The 20,971-nt window shown below is 42.1% G+C and overlaps 1 protein-coding gene across 5 annotated transcripts in view; it reads left to right on the forward strand.

The window, feature by feature from the left end:
• The first annotated feature begins 922 nt into the window (after positions 1-922).
• Positions 923-20,971, forward strand: part of zmiz1a (zinc finger, MIZ-type containing 1a) — a 122,272-nt gene continuing 102,223 nt past the window's right edge. Inside the window, exon 1 of one of the 5 annotated variants that reach the window (XM_053875296.1) lies at positions 923-1,110. The gene's annotated coding sequence lies outside the window, so the exon portion shown is untranslated. Of the gene's footprint in view, positions 1,111-1,682; positions 1,920-20,971 lie in introns of those variants that run through there. The other 4 variants (XM_053875298.1, XM_053875299.1, XM_053875300.1 and 1 more) reach the window with 4 other exon arrangements.

The raw sequence follows: 20,971 nt of genomic DNA on the forward strand, positions 1-20,971 counted from the left end.
TCCCTATTTACTCACTACAGACAACATCTGTAATTATATTATTATTATTGTTATTATTATTATATTATTAGTAGTAGTAGTATTTTACACAGCATTGGAGCAATCTTGTGCTTAGTAAGTAAACCTGTCACTCCTAATTTATTATTGAACTAGTTTAAGCACATTTTATGAATCAGATTAGGATATTATAATGACGTTTTCAGAAACCATGTGACCATCTATTCAAGTTACCAGGCATCACTGTGGGCCAAAAAAGGGACATCTATCGTAGGGGGAAATCATTTACCTTGTCAACCAGCAAGCATGTCAACAACCCACCAGTGTTTTAGGGCAATCAGAGACTTTAGTGGAAGGGAATGCGACACTATTAATCAGTAATTACACCATCATTATTATTGATTATACATGAGACAGCTTTTTACCCTCATCAAAGTAAAGAAGCACCAGACTAAATTAGAAAGAGAAAAACAATCAATTCTACTGCAATTACAGTTTTTATTGATGATTCGAATTTTGAGAAGGCTGTATCAATAATAATAATAATAATAATAATAATAATAATAATAATAATTTTAAACACTATTTTTTGGTTGTCGAAAGGTGACATCTTTTTTTCTTAATCAACAAATAAACAATTAAAAAAATTGAAATATGATTATTATTTATCCATTTGTGAAGAGGTACTTTTTTTGAATCGAACCATCGGTCTTGTCAGGTATAATGTAGTTATAATGCACTAATAAACGTCTTGTTCCTGGTTAGATACACGAGCCTGCGCAGCAGTGAGACAGACAATAGCTGGAGAGCTCACGCACACGTCAGTCCGATCCAGTGTGAAACGCTCCATTAGCAGCCCATTATAGGGCTGTTACACTCTTCCGACACTCGGCGCCTTCCCTGCGAGCTCCAGTCCACGTTTTCTCCGCGACTCCGGAGCACGACTGTCTGTGGTAACAGTGTAATCTGACACTTCAACTTGCTCTCCGGTAGTTGATCCAGTCCGTCACTCGCAGCGTCTCAGCCGCGCTCACGTCGTCCGTACGAGGAGCGCCGTAAACACGCGGGTTGGACAAACGATACACGGAGTCGGCACCGGGACCTGAGCTGAAAGTAAGTTTGGCGCCTGCTTCTCCTCTTATTGTTGCAAGCGAGCGAGGTCTGCGGCGTGGACTACCTGCTAACAATAGGCTGACCTCCTGGAAGCCCTCGCCGCCGCTGAGCCAGTGTCAGCGGGGTGAGCGCACAGCAGTCGGCGCCGGAACATCCACGCGCTTCATTGTCGCCCCTCACCGCCTGGAAGCAGCCCGAGTCTGCGTGTCTGTGGGGTGATCTCCGTGCAAGTGTAGAAGCTGGATCTGCTCCTCTGGTCAGCTGATGACTGGCTTGATGCTAAACTGAGAATGTGTGCCACTGAGCTGAGTGTGTGTCTGTTGTTGACTCTCCCCTGAGCTATTATCAGCTACCTGTTGTAATGCAATTAAGCTCCATGTCCGTCTGCTGCTCTGATGTTCCCTTCGAACCGCTGCAGCCCCAGTGCCACGGGTCTCCTGGAGGGCACTGATTGCATCCTCTCCGGGGTCATTCATAAAGCTCTTCCCCTTGAATTGGAGCTTAGGGCCACTCATGGGAATTAGTTGATTCACTCTGCCTATAAAGCAGTGTCAGTAATGTGCTGCTATCCCGGCTCAGATGTTGTGCTCCACTTGCAGCAGCCGCACATCATCTCCATGACTCCATCCAGGGGTGGATGAGCGTCATGATCCCTCTCTGCCTCAAGTCTGGCGGACCCTCCCTGTTAAATTCCTCCGTCTGGATGTGAGGCCAGCCGGGGCAGAGCGAAGCAGAGAGGGGGCTCCCAATGGGTGGAGGAGCAGAGGGAGGAGGAGACTCTTGCACAGGACAGCTTAACTTCTGCAAAAGTAAGGTGGACTGATGTGGGAGCAGATCAACATTCCTTTTCTATTTTTGTCGCGCCGAATGCCTCGACAAATCTCTCTTATCTGGCGTTGATGTCACGGTGATGTCATAGGTGAGATGACAAGCGCTGTCAGTTTCCTGTCGCTTCCTGTGACTTCTCGCACGAGCGTCGGATGGCAGCTGTTATTCCATCCACTCCCCTCATGTTTGAGAGTAAACAGATTTCGGGTGGGTGCACCCTCCAGTGCTTCCTTGGTGGTTCTAATTGGTGATGTAATGAAATTATTTCAGCAGCAACACTTGTCCGCCGCACCACATTAATTAGTCTTGTTTATTTTCCCCCGCTCAGTCTTTTGTTGAAGCGAACAGCATCAAGTGTTCCGTCACACTTGTTCAGAAGTTACCTGATAAATAGTGAGAGAAAGAGGGCAAGGTATTGCAGCCATCTGCAACTGTTTCAAACTTGGAAGTGTGTGTGTGTGTGGATCTGTGTTTTTATGTGCGAGCTTTCTTTCCTTCTGTTGTCCCTCCTGGGGCCTCTCTGCAGCCAGCCAGGCTGTGAGACAAGACGCAAGAGTGTCTGATTCACTGAGCAGGCTAAAGGCTCCAGCACACTCGCTTTGAAATCAAATGTGGGTGTTTACGACTGGAGCTCTGGTCTTCTGCATCATGAGGTGCTTTGCTGTGAATGAACTGGGAGTGTGTTGGGATTTAGCATGAAAATAAGTTGTTATTCCAAGCCTGCTGCACGTTGTTGTAATAATGTGTCTCCTATTTATATTGCCTATGATAAAGGATAGCCTGTGCTAATGCCGACATCATGTATATAAATATGTCCACTCACTGGGATCACTTAAGTGCTTAAGTCACAAATGCATGCTCTCTGAGGCTATTACTTAAAAACACTTTTTCACCTGGACAGAACTGTGTTATATTAGTGTTATATACCATCATAATCGTATACCTTTAACCTGGTTTTTTACGCAATATCAGAGTGAAAATAAAGAGAATTTTAAATAACATGCTGGGATAGCAACTTCACACTAATCTAAATGGTCACATGGGGCTGTCAATAGATTTATATTAAATAAAAACATAACATAAAGGAAGATTTTATTAGCCACTCCTGTGTAACAGATGGGTAAACACATCGATGATGTTGTTTACCCAACATCATCGATGTGCAATGTCCGGTACATCAGAATATAGAATAACCTGAGGGACTGAAAAGGCTGAAAAACATGCCTAAAACATCACAATTTAATTCACATTATTGGCCACTCTAGTGTTAATGAATCTCTTCTTTAAGTTACATTTAGAACAGACACTAAATGTGTGATTAATTTGTAATTCATTGCTCACCTTTAAGGTGTTTAATTGAGGCTAAAAAATGTAATCCATAAACAGAAAAATTGAGTTAGAATAATCGTGTGTGCTGGCTTGGTTTTGAGCTGAGCATTGTGGAAATGAATATCTTGTTTCTGTTTTTCTATGAAGGGAATTCTTGCTTTGCTGAGAGTTTATTTTATTTTTTGAAAACATCCAATATTGCCACCGTGTTTACAACCTAAGATGGTGTCAGGATGTCTATTCACAGCCTCTATCAAAACACAATTACACTAACTGCATACTGAGCTTGAGTAAATTGTGGTTTATTTATTCTACTGAAAAGGAACTGATCTGACATTTACAGTTCCATTTGAACTGTGAGCCTCTAGCATTTGGTAAAATATAGGAAGTTATAATTCATTCATGTTCATTGAGTCTTGTGCCGCTTTGTATTACTGATGCAAATGTATTGATTGTGTGTTGTGCCGGGCACATCTTGCTTCCAGCTCTCGATGAATCAAAAGGCGTCCGGTGCTGCTTAAACAGCCAGTTGCTTGTCTGAGAAGTTGCGGCTGCTCACTGTTTTTCAGCCTGAGTCTGTTAAGTGTTTAAAACCTGGCAAATGCTAATCAATGTTTTGACAGCCTGACATTTCAGCTAACTGCTCGTGTTGATTTTTTTTTTCTCCGCGCTGTGAAATACTTGCTCCGTGCTCACTTTGACATGGAATCGAGTTGTCTGGTGTCTCCCTATCAGCCTGAACCCTCCCACTCGAGTCCCGAGCTGAAGTCTGCCTCTAATTCTCCCTCTCATTTCTGTCTCACTTGTGGTTCAACTTGGCAGTCATTTTCTAGACGGCTTTGTTTTCCAGTGCGCCTATTTTCGTCTTGATGATAAAGGAAAGCTAAAAGCCGGGTTGCCTCCGAGCACTTTGAAGACCAATTTTGACAATTAGAGCTTGAAACAGTAATGACAGCAGAAGTTCTCTTTGAGTAAAAGTTGCACCCTCGTGTCAGTAACTAACTGCTTCCTAAATGTTGTCGTAATTCTACCCATAAGTCCTCAGTTAAGCTCTCTTCAAGTCAAAGCGCAGTAATTGCAGTGTAAGTAATAAGTCTGAAAAAAGAAGCTCCCGAATGTAACTCAGCCTGCCATGGAGTCAGCGTGATATATTCAGACCCTTGTAGACCGGGATGAGAAACCTCAATGCCACATGTTTGTCGCCACAGTTGCTCAAGCTGCAAATATCACTCTGTGGCTTTTCTTGTTCGCAGCGTCAATAACTCTCCTTCGATCTGTAAAGCAGTTTATTTAATTGAACTTTGGAGGAGGCAGTCATGTGTGCAGAAAACAAAATTACACCGTAGAATATCAGTCTTCAGTGGGTTTGGAAGAGAGTGTGCAGTCTCTGATGCTGTCACTGTGATAACCTAAAGTTGGTGTGGGGCTCAAATGCCCTTATACTGTAGCTGGAGCGTGACGCCTGTTGGTCATTTGGGTTTGCATCTCTTGCTCTGGTTAGTTCAGGGTGGCAGCTAACAACCGTTTTGATGGTCAGCTAGTCTCTGGCTACCTTTAGGATTACTGAGCTATCTGCATAAGACGTGTACAGCGTGAGAAATGTGCCATGTTGCCTGGCTGTAGTGTTACTATACAGTAATTATTAAAAGAAAAAAGTGTATGTACATCAGTGAAAACAATCGTCTTGTGTTACTGTTGTCTCATGACATTAAATTTCTGTCCCTCCTTTCTCACGGAAAGCACGACTTGTCAGTGCTTGATGCTGTCTACGACTAGTACATTCTTCACGCTATAGTTTCATATCTTCATTGACTTCGTAATTACTTGATAAAATAATCAACATAGCTTAATCGACTTGATTAAATGTTCGATAGCATCACTTAAATTTGATTCATTTTAAGGATGCGCTTTAACATAGAACCATTTGCCTGTTGCATAATTCATTCTCAGAATGATATCATATCCATTTTTATTGAACATAAATGAGCAATAACTGCTCCCTAAGTGAATGACTCCTGTCTTTAGCCTTTGGCTTGTGGCCTAGGAAACTCGTGGCTTTAAAGGTCAAGACTTGAGTCCACATGGTGTATAGTTTACTTGGTTATCTGTTATGGCCTTATCTGTTAAGTGTTTTTGCTCAGTTCTAGCAGAAATGAAAGAGCATTAGGAGCATTACATATGTGAGCCGTGGGTTTCACAAGGCTGCTCCTTCACTTTTCCTGTGTGAGGTAGACACCAATTTCACTGGCTTATGTGGAAATCAATGCTGCCTTCCTGTACTTTTGCAGGCTGTGATCAGCTCCAGGTCATCTGGGTTGAAGTGCATTCCTTCCTTTTTATGTGGTGATTATTACACCTGTAATAATGGCAGGCGAAGCTAATAGCCTGTATAAATGGATTTGAAACTAATGTGTGTTGGTGGGGAAAACGTGTTTGTCCTGCCTTCCCCCATGGCATTTAATCTGATCTGAACTTTGAAGGAGTGAAGCCGTCCGACACGTACGGGTGCCTAGTGAACTCCAGAGACTTCCCCACACCAGGGAAGTTGGCTCTTCTAAGTGCTTTTCCAAGAGTTTGGAGTGAGCCAGAGTGTGGAGCCAAGTTTCAGACCCACCATGTCACATTCTCATGCATGTTTGATTTGATGTTCTTTGAGCAGCGAGTGCAAGCGACGTCACAATGACCATGTCCTCCTGTTCCCATCGCTGGTTGGCTTTGATGGGGCCTTGAATCATAAATGACACACAGACTAACCAGGAACAATATGAGAGCCCGCACAGGAGGAACAAAATGTTCCCTTTCTCCGTCCATTCACCCACCGTTGCTGCCTGCACTCAAGACTTCTCACCATCGCAAGCAATTACCCTCACTTCTTTTTTTTTTTTTTTTTTTGCTGCTGATGAAATCCTCACAGAGCCTGTCTCAGCTGTGTTTGTCTGTGTTGGCGAGACAGGGAGAAAAAGGGGTTGCGCTGGAGAGGAAAAGAGATAGTATGTGTCTGAGTGAGTGGCGTTGGCGTGTGTCTGTTTGGCTTGTAAATCCTGTTTAAGCTAAACAAACTCATTGTCCTCATCCTCCAACTGTGGGCTCCGAGAGTGTGTGTGCTTCTTTTTTTTTCACCCACCCTCCTTCCCGCCGCTGCTCTCTCACTCTTCTTTGAGTTGTAAGTACAGTCACTAATTAGTCCCCTCTCCGTCTTCATGCTGGGTCAGTGGGTTTACGGATTCAGCACTGATCTGCTGTGTTTGCCTTGTCTCTCATGATAGCCGAGCATGTGTATAGGTCTGTGCCTTCTCTGAGAGATCTTCACACCTTTCACACTGTACCACGTGGGTTGGTTTGCCATGTGCACCGAGGGCTGCAAAGAGTGAGCAACAGTTTAAACTCATGTTGCAATTTTTATCATCTTTTTAAACCCAATCCTGGCTGATATGTTTGTATATCAAACATATCAGAGGCAGAAACCTTCCAAGAACGAGACTGATAGCTACTGATTGACCAATAAAGGAGCATCAAATTTCAACATCATGGCCTCCGTGACTCGTGGGCACGGAAGGGAAAATAACAAGGTTTAAAGCCCAGTGAGGTTAAAGTCCAAATCCTAATTCACTGTTGCTTGTTGACAAGGAAGAGAAATGGCTCCAATCACACAGGGATAAAAGACAGCCTTGATACTGACACTTTGTAAGCAGTGCAAGTTGCTCTCGCTGAATTCACTTGTGTGTATAATTATTTTCTTGCTCTTTTTTGTGTATAAAAATGTAATTAAAAAATAACATGAGCAAATAAGAAGATAAATAAAAAAGGGCTTTTCAAATTCCAAATTAATATTAAGATACTTAATTCCAAGACGTAACAGCAAATGGTCCAAAGTAACATTAAAGCATGAAAAATAAAACCCAGTTACATTAATAAAGTAATAACAACCTGCTATTTTCTGACTTTTTCATCATCACAGTCGCGATTGAACTCATACTGAACAATAGGACAAGTCTGATATATTTAATCAATAGCCTTGGTAATACAAGTGACTTATAGTGAGACACTGTATTCATCATCATACAATAACAATAGTATTATTACACAGTAATATGATCCTAATCTAACATGAATTGATATAGATCATCCACCTGATACAGTGGGGTCGCAGTGTGCCTCCTGGTTGGTACAGCAGACTGTGATCTCCCGACCATGTGGGCCAGTATGCAACAACTGTTCCTTTTTAAGGGCAAACTGGGTAGCTAAAGTTTTGGAAAGTGAGAAAAATTGCTCTCCAGCATTGACTGTGCCATAGAAAAGGGTGATGACCGCCTGCTGTACTGAGGGGCAGCTTGAGCCTACTGGCCCATATGAGGCTGATATGCACCATGAAAATGCTCATTTCATGTGACTGATAATTGAATATTATCTGCCATCCAGACACTGATTCAATGTTTCTGAACTGGACTATTATGCTTATTGTTCTTCAACAGTGATGCGATTATAATCCAAGGAAGCTGCTTCGTGTAAATTGCTTTATCGATTCCAGTATTGCAGGTTGCATTGCAAAATTAGGTCCTGTGTCATCAGTCCGAATTGGCTCCCATCTATCCTCTTCTCCTCGGCGTGATAAGTACCTGACAGCTATTTGACTAATCAGTACATGAAATGACTTTCTACCTTCTGGGCTAAATCAATAAGTCAAAGCCTGTCATGCCTTGGAACGGCCGATTGTGAAGGTGAAGCTGAGGCGAGCATTCTTGGATGAATTTAAACACTCTTTAGTTCCCCTTCACACAGCATGTCGCAAATCTGTCTTCCTTAAAGCCTGTAATGAAGCGTTTTTTAATCTAGATAATACACCACACGCTGCGCTCATAATATCATTTGTGCTTTAAACACACTCCTGTCTAGTTGGTGCTGTTGTCTCTCACAGTGGACTGGGATTTGGGTGGTTGAGGTTGCGTGGGAGAAGGAGAGTGATTGCAGAGATTCTCTAAAGGCTGAATTGTCTCCTGCATGCCCTCCAGGGATGCATGCTTGCTTGTTTCCTGACAAGTATTATTAACAAGGATTCAGTAATGCAAAAAGGCAGTATTTGTTTCTGCGGCTGCAGTGGTATTTTAGGAGGGATACCTCCTCATGTGATGTTTTCACTGGCTACACAATATCATGCTGCGCAGTAGCAACAGAATCAATCACTTCTATGTATAAATGCAACTATGCGCTGTATTCTTTTTGATCAGGGATCGGTTGATATGTTTTTCTCACCTTTGTTTGCTAAATGGAATCCTGAGATATCTTCCACTGTCTCCACATAGCATGGATACTGTTTTCTGTCTTTTATCTGTGACTCAAAATGAACAGCACACACTCATCTTTTGCTGGCCCAGTCTGTGATGGAGCGCTTGCCTTTCTGTGCTGTGGTCATGTAGCTAAGGTGCATTGATAGTTCAGGGGCAGGGAGGCATGATGCCCCCAACGTTTCGAACCCTGTAATGTATCCAAGGGTCATAGTGAAACTTGCTAACTAGTCCAACACGTTCCCACTCACAAGATGTCATTTGGACAGTCGCCAAGTGGACTTTAGCGCCCAATGTCGACGCAGTAGTCGCTCTCTGTTTTGTATTTTGGTGCATTAGGCTCCCATTCTTTCATCTTCTAGCGCATATTCCCTTCACAGCTACTTTGGACAAGAGGCAGGGGTCACCCTAAACAGTTCTCTGACCCATCACAGGGCGTATTAAAATGAAGTGGAAACTTCGAAACAAGTGGTGATCATGTAATGCATCATTGAGGGAAAATCCAAAAGAAACATTACAATGACCAAGATCGCGGAACGTTAGTATTCAGTATTATTCTGGCATTTGCACATATTGTTTTTTGGTGTGGGTGATCACCGTTTGCACCACCTTTTGCACTGTTATGGACAATTGACCTGTGTATGTTTGTAGACTGTGGGAGGAAAGCAGAATTCTTGCAGTAAACCCACGAAAGCACATGGTGAGAGAGTAATGATCGGAAACACTCATTGCTACGTTGCCTGTGATGTTCCATGGTATGCATTGTAACTTACAGGACAAAAGTTTGTTACTGTGAGCCAAGATTAAATGATTATATTCAAAGCCTTATGCATCAAAAGTGGACAAAAAAATCCGCCTGACAACCATCAATATGTGACACCTTTGTAGTGAGTACTGGTCGCTAATATCTTTATTCAAAAATAGCGTTATTGGCGAAATCAGTATTTCATGTATCGGTGAATGATAATGGACATCAGACTTCCCTTTTGTTATGTCACAATACAGGTTTCAAATGAAGGTCATTCTGTGACTCGCATTTGGATTTGGATTAGGACAGTGCATGGAAGGAGACGCAAGTTTCCACTTGTCCTCTTCAGACTATTAATGAAGTCTGCGGTTGTTAGGGAGAGCAGCTCAAACCATATGAGCGTAAAACCCAAATCCAAAAGCCCTTTTTTCCGTGTTATAACGGTTTTTCGTACCACTTTTCGACATTACACAGCGACAGAAAACTCTATTACAGCGTTCAGTGTGTTTGCCCGCTCAGTGCCCTCCCTTCGGTTTTGACACCAGCGGTTGAGCCCGGCGCTTTCCCAGGCTTCTAAGGACTGACATCCCTTTCATTCTCCCGCCTGGGCGGCTCAGATAAAGGGGCATATTTTAAACCTCTGTGTGGATACACCGACTGTAAAGAAAGACGGGCTGCTGTGTCGGGACAGAGCTGCGGCATTAACTTCCCAGAGCGGGCGAAAGGGAGCGACGGAGAAGGTTGGAGGGGTAATGAGGAGTGAAACAAATAAAGAAGGGAAAGAATTTTGATTTCAAAGTCCACTTCATTAAACAGCCTCCCCAGTAATTCACTCTCTATATTTGAAAGTACTATAATGGGACGCGACTTGGTAAATATCAGAGGCATTATCTGCAATGGCACAGCAGATAACCCGCCGATGTTGTTTGTGTCTGGTCTATTAGAGGGGCAATGTGTTTCAACTCATGTTTTCCTAGTCTCTCCCGCTAAGTGCGTCTTCCCTGCAAACCAAAGCCGTGGTGGAAGTCGTCGTTTATCATATCAGTAATGAGAGCAGGCTAATCGGGTGTATTCCGGAGACAGCGATGATACAGTGCTTGCCAGGGATCAGCCTCCAAACAATGTTTGTCACTGTCACCCATGGCTCCTTAATTATGTGTCAAAAGATTATTGACAATCCTGCACTCCCTCTGTCTCATGATTTTTTAAAAAACATACTGTGCTCTTTGTCAAATTTGGCGGAGTCAGATTTAGGTAACAGCCAGTACATTTGTGCATTGTTACATACACTGTATCTAAGCAACTAAAAGTGATTTCACATTTCTAATGACGGCAAAGCTATTCATATAATTTTGGGACACATATAAGGATGAAGATTCTTATATAAATAATTATTCCGAATGAAATAACTCTTGTCCAGCATACATTTGGTGAATCGTTAGCATTCTTCGATGGGTTGTGTGAGGTTTATATATATTTTGAAACTGAAAGTAAATCATTTCACTTATCAATAAAACATTCTAATTCACTTGAAAGATTTGTGTGAATTATACATTGTTATCATATTCTTTTGAAGACGCATTTTTCTGATTACCCATAATTTACAAATTATAAATCACTACTTTTTCCTCACGGTGTGATGAGCTTGTACAATGACGCGACTAATACATGGATTTTCACTAAAGAGGGACATTCTGCCAAAAATATTGAGCCTCGACACATCAAAACAATGAAATCACAGGCGTTTTATTCACCTTTCAGCGCTCTGTTTTAGCTACGCCAACAGAGCCGATCTCCTAGAGGACCGAGGACAAGAAGCAGCAGCTGAGACCAGCCGTAGTGTTGGAACTTCAGACACACGGATGAAAACAGCGCATTTTGAGAGCTTCTATGTCATAAAAAAGTAATAAAAGTTGTGATGCATTTATAAGTTCAGAGCGTTACAGAGTTTGTTTCATGAATCTCGATGCTGGACCCAGTTTTCAAAACTAGTTTAGAAGTGATCCTCATGCATTTTTAAGCCAGGTGAACTGTTGAACTTTCTACAGCGCAGACACCACTGCCACCGCGGCCTATATACCAGTGTGGCTTCTGTGTAAACAAGAACTATTTTCCTTCTTAAATTTAGTAGGTGCGGCTAATTTTCCATTGCGCTCTATAGTCCAGAATTCATGGTAATAGTAAGTAGTACATTTATTTTAATGTTATAATCATGACATTTATTTTTATGTAGTTTGTTGTTTCTTTTTTTCTTGTTTTCTGGATTTAATTTATTGCCACTAGGATTATCAAATTTCTCTTGCATTATAATGTCGTTTTTTTGTACCTTTTGTAACCACAGTGTTCTCTTCCTCAAGCAACACATAGGAAATTATATTGTGTAGTTTGCATCAAATTAGCAGCATTATCTTCCTGTCGCCCTGGTTTACCTACCCTGACACCATTTAACACTGTTATTACACTACTGTGATATTGCCAGGCAGCCCTTAATCTTTACATGAATGAGCGATGAGGGGAGCTGAGTGGCATGTGTTGAAATTGTTTAAGATGCACATGGAGATATAGCACTATCTTGCCTGGCTTGTGTATTTTCATGGGCTTCTGTCCTGTGGCAAGGTCTTAAAGTGGGAAGTGATTGGTGGGCACAACCACTGAGTGGCTACTAGTTAACCATGGTAAACCAAACACATTCTGCATCATTCGACTTGATCCTCTCTCTTTACTGTCTGTGATGGAAGGCTGAATACAACAGGTTTGCAGTGGTGTGTCACCGATTAAGTGCCAAAGCTGTTGACACAAGCATAATAATCACTTATAGATTACATTCTGACACATCGATATGAGCAATTGCTGTTGATACAGTTTGCTTGTTGCTTGTTTTTCAAGTTCATCTTTCAGCATTTGCTACCAGGGGTTGCAACAGCCAGCAGCTTTTCCCACCTTAACGTATCTTGTGCATCCTTGGTCTCTCCTGACCTCTTTATGTCCCCTTTCACCACAATCAACCTCATGTTTCTCATCTTAAAAACTGACCAATGTAACTGTATAGCCTTTGCATAGTAGGAATCGATTTGGGTGTGCATCTGCAGATCCATTTGGATCTATGTAGGGTCTAAGAATGCAACAGAGCAAACATGGTTGAAACAGCCCTTTAGGTTCCGGCGCTCAGCAAAAGTTCAGTGTCCGGACAGGGACTGGTGACCTAGCCATGACAGTGTCAGGTAGTCGGATTTCGGAGATATGTGCTCTCTTGAATGCCTTTGTAGTTGTTCCTGATGTGAATTCAGTTATGTTGTTGTTATTTCTGGACTGGTCCCAGTTGTTTCCTCTTTTTTGGGATGTGCATTATTTCATGAAGTGGTTACCGTCATCTGCTTATCTGCTTCCACTGTTTACGGATGCTCGAAATAGACAAAGCTCACTTTAAAGGGGTAAGAACCTGAAAAGCTGCCCAGGTTTTCGTCTGTCAATTTCCCTCTTTATTTGTCAGGTGCCTACTTTTTATTTGACATCCCCACTTTGCTCTGATGATGCTACGTTATTTGTCCCAGATGATAATTTTATTGTTCATCGTTTTGTAAACAGATGAGGTTTCCTCTTCCAGAACATGCACACACCACCTCGCCCATCCATGTCGTCTCTCGGCAGCCGTGTCTCCCCTCCCATCAAATCGACATGATTGCCCAACAAGAGGAAGGTGTCCGTCACTTTCCTTTGTTGTTGCTTGTGTTTTGTCGTGAAATGTGTGTGTGTGTGTGTGTGTGAGAAGGCTAGTGAGGAGAGGTGGGGGTAGCGGCAGCAGCAGCGGTGGCTCGGGGTGAGGTCCTGCCCTGATTTTCTCTGGAATTCCTTTGTTTTTGGAAGCCAGAAAGAGGGAAACTGAATCTGCGTAGCCCGAGGCGCTGTGCTCCTTGAGAATTCTGTACTCACATCTCCCCGCCGTCAGCTCTGATGGTTTTTAGGGGTGGCTCTGTTTTCAAAGCTCACGACAGCCGAGGAGTTTTTTCACCTAAGGAGAGAAGGAGCGGGCAGGGAAGTGATGACTGCGCCAGGCAAAGCATCCCGGGCCATGAGGGACTGATGATAGTCAAATATAAATTTGCTCCATATTTCAGGCCTGCGCAAATGAAAGTCAAATGTAGAGGCTGTCACTCAAAACAAAACAAGATCTGATGAACATGGATGGAAAACACATGTTGTGAGTGAGCTCATTGGGAACACACTTTCTTTATTTGAAAACCAATATAAGTGCAAAGGGCGGTGCAGGGATTACCTCATGTTTTTGAGGATTTAAGTGTTTTAATAGTGTTCCGCAGCCACTGGGGAAGCAATGGCTGCTGAGGAGTTGGTAGCCACCACAAGAAAAGGCATGCCTCATTAAATCCGATAAACCTCATGTAACGGTGTTCTTCAAGGTATCACCGTTAACTGCTCTACAAGTTTGCCGTGACCAGATCCTTATCATGGGGGCTGTCGCTTTAACTGACTTCCAGAAAGCCGCCTTTTCCCCCTCGTTTGAAGGGGGCTGGGGGGGGGGGGGCTCGTGTTGAGGAGGGAGGAGGTGGTTTGTTGCCTGCCTCTATTTAGCCAGCCTCATTCTTCTCTGTCCCCTGCAACAGGCGGGAGGGAGGGTCAGCAGCGGGGGAGACGGCAGAGGAAAAGGGGGTTAGCAGAAGGGCCAGGAGGTCTGGTCACGTGAGCAGTAATGGCGTTCGTGCCGGTCCCTTTCAGCCTGTCACAGTAAATCTGTTTGACTTGTCACTTTGTAAATCATTACGAAGGCTAAAAGCCTCTCTATTGGATTGTGGTGGAAAGGAGGAGGCAGCAGGTTTCCTTTGTGCCGTCTTGACGATGATGATAATCAAGTTTGTTTCTGGCCATCCTGCTGCGAGGCTATAATTAGCTCGCTTTGTCTTTCTTCTGTTTGGCGTGTTGCTCCTCAAAGCTGAAGTGGAGTCAGAGGTCTGTTGCGTGGAGGTCAACTATCAGCACACTTTGGAAATCCAGGTTTTCTTCATGCTACCTTCATTATTTATTGCTCCCTCTGTGCCGTACGGATGGAGAAGGAGCACTAATGGAGCTTCAGTGCGTGCAAGGTCTCCCAGCCAGTCAGGGTGAACCCTAACTTGAGGTATGTCTAAAGTTGTAGTGTCACTTTCTGACCAAACTGGTTGCTGTCTGACAGAAAGATGACAGAGTAGATCACGTCCCTCAGATGGAGTCTGTGCGGTGAGACGTGCCATTTCCTCAGGCAAACTTTCCTGTCTGTGTTCCTCTTCCCCTCGTCGCCTTTTTTTTTCATGCCATCCATCTCCTCTTCCCCCCTCGCCCTGTTCTCTCTCTCCTTTGCCCAAACCTCCCCACCCCCCCATTCTGTTCTTTGGTGTGTGCGCCAGCAGCACTCATGCCTGGAACAGAGCGCCAGGGTAGACATCTGTCGTGCAGTGTCCCTGATCTGATCTGTGGCTCAACGTAACGGGGTCAGGAAGAGGAGCAGCTTCTAGACCAGACTTTGTTCGAGCTTTATTTATATATACATGTATCTAGTCTTGAATAGGTATGGGAATGGCAGTGTGAGTTCGGTACACCACTACATCGCAACATGTGAAGATGGAACATCACTGATGGACTTGTGAGAGTGACTTGGAGATGTGGCTCACTATTGACCCCTCCATAGAACTAACAAACATATGAATCAAATTCAAATGACACCTTTACATAACTATTTATTTAAGTGTAATATAGTATATCATACAGTGTTATAGAGTAAATAGCATTTGTTAGTTGCCTTTTTATATTCTTCCTTTCAATTACAGTGAAACAAATTGGAATAATTAGCGGTCCGATTTTTTTCACTCTCGACCTACAGTTTTTATTTTTTCCTCACATAATCCTAAAAATGAAAAATGATTTGGTGTATTGTTAATCTGTGTGCTACTTGTATAATTACTAATTGCACTTTCCTTCCAATTTCCTTATGAGTCAAACACTCTGTTGCATTTCTTACTTCAACACTGCTGCAGTGTGTTTACGACCTTCATTTAAACTACTCGACTGAACGATAAATTCATGCGAGAATCCAGGCTCTCACACTTGAACCATGGCAACCATGGCACTCAGCAGTTTTAGTTCTCGTGCTTCATATTGTTTAGTTTTTCTCCCTTGTTGGAAAAGCTGAACTAAGCACTGATGTAAATTTGAAAAGTCTGAAAGTGTTTCCCTCTATAAACTTAAATTCACTTATGTTATTAGCACCTCTGCCAGGATTCCTTATTCACTGGCGCGACAGAAATTACGAGAAAATTATGGTGATTCTCCTTCTGGGAATGACTAAACTAAACATTTTTAACAAACACAGAACTCATGCGCAGGTGCAGAGCCTGCCGAAAAGTCAGTTATATTTGCCTGTTTGTCAGCTGCTGTGATGTGCAGTTGATCTTAAAGGAGCATTCGTCAGTTAAACTGGATTTTTTTGGGCGCCTGGGGCAATGCCATTAGTAACTCAGCCGATGACAAGTTGAATGAAAAGCTTGTTAATTGTTGCTGTTCCAATGTGTTCAAGTGGTTGTTGCTGAGAATTGACAACCGTACATGGTGTCTGCCAAGTTTGACACTTCACATACCTACAGGGGAGATTAATGGCAGCTTATTGATCGTGCTGGGAGTTTTGACATTTATTGTCGGCGTAGCCGTGTCGCCTTTCACTTTCTGGAACTGGTGGAGTTCTTGAAATGATTTTCTACCTGCTTGGAATTCAATCCAGTCAAACTTTAATGTAATATCATTTAATTGTAAGCGGGAACATAAATAACTTCTCTCCCGACTTAATTGTTTCATTGTTATAAATATGTATTCATAAACATATTTCCTCTTGTTCCAGTGAGCTACCACCCAGCTACTCTTTAAGAAAGCAGTTGTCGACTTGCTGCTTCACAAGACAGTGGCAAGTCGTTTTTTAGAATGCATATATTGTCAGTCAGCGCTAGTTTCTGGTCAAATACTTTTCATCTACAAAAAAAATCCAGACATTGTTTATTGTTTTTACAGTCTGATCAAGTTTAAGACTTTTAATTAACGGAAAATAAAAATTCATTGCATTAAAGACAGACATCTTTAGGTCAACAAGGATGCTACAAACAGGCGGCACAGTTGAGACTAACCATTTTCTATAGATGCACCAATCTGTTTGCTGACATTTTTTACAGCTCAGACCCCCTTCAACAAACGTTAATTCAGAGAAGTTGGACCAGCCCAAATGTTAACAAAAGCCACCTCTTTCCTAAAATGGTCAACACCAAACTCAAACATGAAATAAACAGACATTTACATCTTGACTCAGCGGCCAACACCCTTTATTGTAGCTTGGGGTTCCTTAGATTCAAATGCAGGCCTGGGTAGCGCACCGCTCACTCTAGAATATAATTTTTAACTCCGTTTTATTCCTTGATATGAAAGAGACTATTATCGCCTGCTTTTTAGTTTAACTCGAGGACAGACTGGAGCTGTGTTGAGTTGTGTAGTTGGTATCCCAGGATTAAGTAGCTCTTTGGCAGGCTGCTCTTCCGTCTCATACAAGAAAATGTCTCATTTTTTTACTTTAATTACCTTTTTATGTGTTACTGTCTTCCCTCATTACTTCTTTGTTAAACACATTTGCAACACAAAAATCAGGTTTAGGCAAAAGTACAGTATTTGGATATGAGAAGGTAGAGGCCATGTCAGTCCTTTCTTTCCAGTTCTGTTTTGGAAGCCCGGCTCTGAGAGTTGATAGGACATTGGCATGTGACCTATCTAGTTTTCAGTCGGTTTAAGTAGGGATTGCTATTATGAACAACCTTACAATTCAATTTGATTTGGATTTTCTAGCTTGTAATTCGATTCACCAGCGATTCAGTTTGATTCCAATTCCATCTTATTTTGCGGCATTTCACTGAAGATGTGTATCACAATGTATCGCTTCACTATTCCTGTATCAGGATACGTATCGTATCGCAAGATACCTGCCAATATACTGCCCTATTGCACGTTATATCCAGTGCTCTTGGGTAGAGGGGCACATCTGAATTGAAGATAGACAAGGCAGTTTGAGAGAAGTTTGAGAAGAACTGTTGCTTCTATGTGCAGATTGGTGCATCAACTCCTTCAGGCTAGAGTAACAACCAGGTTTTTGTATGACTTATGTAGATATTTATGACTAATGGGAAATGCTCCACACGTCATAGCAGGGTTGCAAACACGGAGCTTAAGTTTTTATTTATTTTCTAAATTCTAAACATGCTTTACAAACTGGTGTCTGCTTATGGTGTATTTTAAAACAAGATGATTGTTTACAAATATATTACTTAGAGTAAAATACACTTTGCTAAGATATTCTTGGATGTGGATTGAACAAACTGCTGGACTTGACAGCAAAGACGGAATCATCAGAAGTTTTTTTATGATGTTCTTCAATTGACGAAAGCAAAAGACCATAACACAAACCTTTTGCTCTTTTCTGTTTACTTATTTGTCACCCTGATTTCATTTCCTGACAACGCTCTGTGTGGAGCTTGCTCCTTTGCTTCTGAAAGTACACCATGCTTGCTACTTCAATAACTGACAATTGTTGTTCTGCAAAATAAAAAAAAAACAAGAAAGCAACATTGACAGCCACAAAGTGATGGATTGCCAGTCCAAAATAAAATTTTGAGTCTCCAAAAGTTTATTTAAATTTTGACAAGAGGAAACGGAAGGATGTATGAAAGTGTCTCTGCGAACCTGTGATGTGCTTTTAAAAATGGCTGGTACTCATCAATCAAGCCCGTCGTGTGTCTAATAGTCCCTGGCACCGTTTTCCTGGCGCTGTCAGAGGAAGATGACATCCTCACTCTTGATGTCACTACAAAGCTGTGATTGGTTTGACTATTTTCTCCATCTGGTTGAAAGGACTGTCAGGGAACACAGCGTCAGACCCTCTGAAAGGATTATTTCAAAATAAATTGAGTTGAAATGAAATCGCAGATAAAGCTTGGAAGTGTGCACTGGAAATATGAGTTGTGGTCCTTTTCAGAGTCAAAGTCTTTGACCTATCTGATTAACTGGGAAGCCGGAGGGAACGGTCGGTCTACTCAGAGATTCTGACTCACTAGATTTGGACTTCAGAATGTCTGTTGTGATTCAGACAAGTCGGGGGCAAAATAGCTGCAAATGAGGAGCAGCTATCCACAACAGTGTGTTATCGGAACGGAATATCTGGCATTGTATTGGTTTAGTGTGAGTGTGCAAATGTTTAAAGGACAAATAAGAAGCGCAGAAAGCAAATATAAGGACTGTTTTTACAGGAAAAGCAAGACTGTCTGTGAATAAATGGGAGCACACTGTAATATTAGACGTAATCTGAGGGTATTTCTTTGCACAACAACAGCACGTTTGCAAATGTACATATGACCAGGCAAGGAAAAAAAAAGTCAATGTACTTTTTCACCGGAATAGAACAAGCTACTCTGCAAATGGAAGATAACATTCTCAAAGCAAATATTAGCTCCCTGGCTCAGTGCATTAATTGGCCTCGGCGTGCCAGCAGTGCACTGGCACACTATAAAGATCTCTTTCATATGCGACTGTTGGCGGCCGCAGCAACAAGCCGCCACTTGTTTCTTCATTGTCATAATACGTCTCGCTGCATCAGCAGGCCGACATGTTCTGGAGAGCTCTGTTGAACTCTCAACTACTTCTTAATGTATTTACAGTTGTAATGCTTGCTGTCATGGAAGGTGGAGGGTATAAGCCTCGGGAAAATGCCGCTACCTGCTCCTTTGATAATGGTGAGCTGACCAACCTGATTGTACAGACATTTATTTGCATTTGCATTTATTTTTTAATCCCTTTTGTTTAATGTTATCGTTCAGTTTTAAATGTCCAAATGATTTCAGCTACTTTCTGGATATTCCAAACTCAGCTTTTGTCACTTTAAATTTCTTCAGCGTTTACTACAGTCAGAAGAGGTGAGAGTGGATGTAAGTGAAATAGCGTTTTTATGAATGATAAATCCGATTTATTATAAATTTGTACTGAAGTTTCTGTTTTGAATTTGGGAAATCCAAAATCTCAGCAAGAACAAGAATATGTGCTAAATATATATTATGTGCATGTGGAGTGATAGCATATTATCCGACCTCTGCAACTTCTGCTACTCATTTTATACTTCTGAAAAAAGGCTATTCAGAGCAGTCATTTTAAAATCACAAAACCGCTCTCTATTTAATATTCATTCTCTTTATTATCAAGTTATTATTTGTACTTCCTGATCGTTGAATGGAGTGAATAAATGTTGAAATAGCTTGATTCAGTTGGATATATAAGCGTTGTCATTTTTTCTAAAAGTACTATGACGGGAGCACATTTCTTTATTTAGACCTTAAAGTAGGCTGAAGTGTAGTTGGTAACAAGACTGCTGCTCCGACTTTTGTCATTCGATTGTTCCTTCAGATCTGACTTGGATAAGCATCTGCACTGTCTCTCAATAGTCATCATGCCATCTATGCTTAAATATGTATCTTTTTCACATAAACCGAGTATCATTGATAGATAGTACATGTTTTTGAAACTACATCCCATTGTCCTTAATTCAGATGCATCAAATTGTTCTACTCAGAGTCCTCTCTGTACTTCTGCGAGGCAGCCGCCTAGAAAAGGTGTTTTTATGCTGATGACAGGCAAGGTCGGAGCGTTGAAACAGAACAGTCCGACTGAGCGAGGGAGGGAGGAGAAAGAGGGACGGAGGGGAAGTGGAAGAAAAAAAGAGACAGAAAGTGACAGCCAGTGCCACTGCAGCTCTCCTGGTGTACCACCCACTAGTCTACTGCAGCTACAAATCACGCGCACGTTGCCGCCGGCACACAGAAGAGCACTGTCAAAATAGTGTTGATGGGTAATTAAGAACACCTTAATGTTTCGACTATCAATTAGAGGCTGCTGTTCCTGTGCAGCTACGCTGTGTTGGAATAGTGACTCGGTGGATGTCAGTTCAAGGCAGTAAACTGTAGCCGGGTGTGTGTTTTTGTGGCGCTTGTTTAACCTTGTAGTTGTTTTTAAAGGGTATCAACGGTGTTATGGCTTTTTGTGAGTGCCGCTGATGCACATCGTGTCCTGTGTGACTTTGACCAGATGGGCCTGCAAGCTTTCTAGAGCAGAGTGAAGCTTCTCCGACTGTAAAGTTTTGTTTTTTTTTTTGCCTCGTTGACAAAACAAATTAGTGAACTAACGGCTGACAAATTTTTACCGGCACTTTTAATGTCTGTCTGCTTCCCTGACAGTTACCCGTCATCGTAACTCATTGTAAGTTTCACCTCGATTTGCTCCTTTGACAGGTTTCAATCATATAATTTCCATCTCTAGAATGCACTGGCAGTCATTGTAGCATCGTTCAGTTATCATTGCTAACAAAAGCTCTACTCCACCGTAGGTGAATAATTTTCCCGTCTACTCAAATTTTCTCTAGGCGGGAGTACCGGCACTTTTGCTAACATTTACGGAAAAGTTCACTCATGCCGCATTGCTTTACCGGTGACGTCACTAGAAATGATGCATGTTACTAAATGTAGAATACTGTTAACGTTGCTTATATTAGGTTTTCAGGGTTGTATTTTTTAATTTATCTGTTGTATATCCGATATAGTTTATTTAATGTTCCGAT

The sequence above is a fragment of the Synchiropus splendidus genome, chromosome 9 (genome assembly GCF_027744825.2).
Source record: "Synchiropus splendidus isolate RoL2022-P1 chromosome 9, RoL_Sspl_1.0, whole genome shotgun sequence".
In the NCBI taxonomy this organism is placed as follows: domain Eukaryota; kingdom Metazoa; phylum Chordata; class Actinopteri; order Syngnathiformes; family Callionymidae; genus Synchiropus; species Synchiropus splendidus.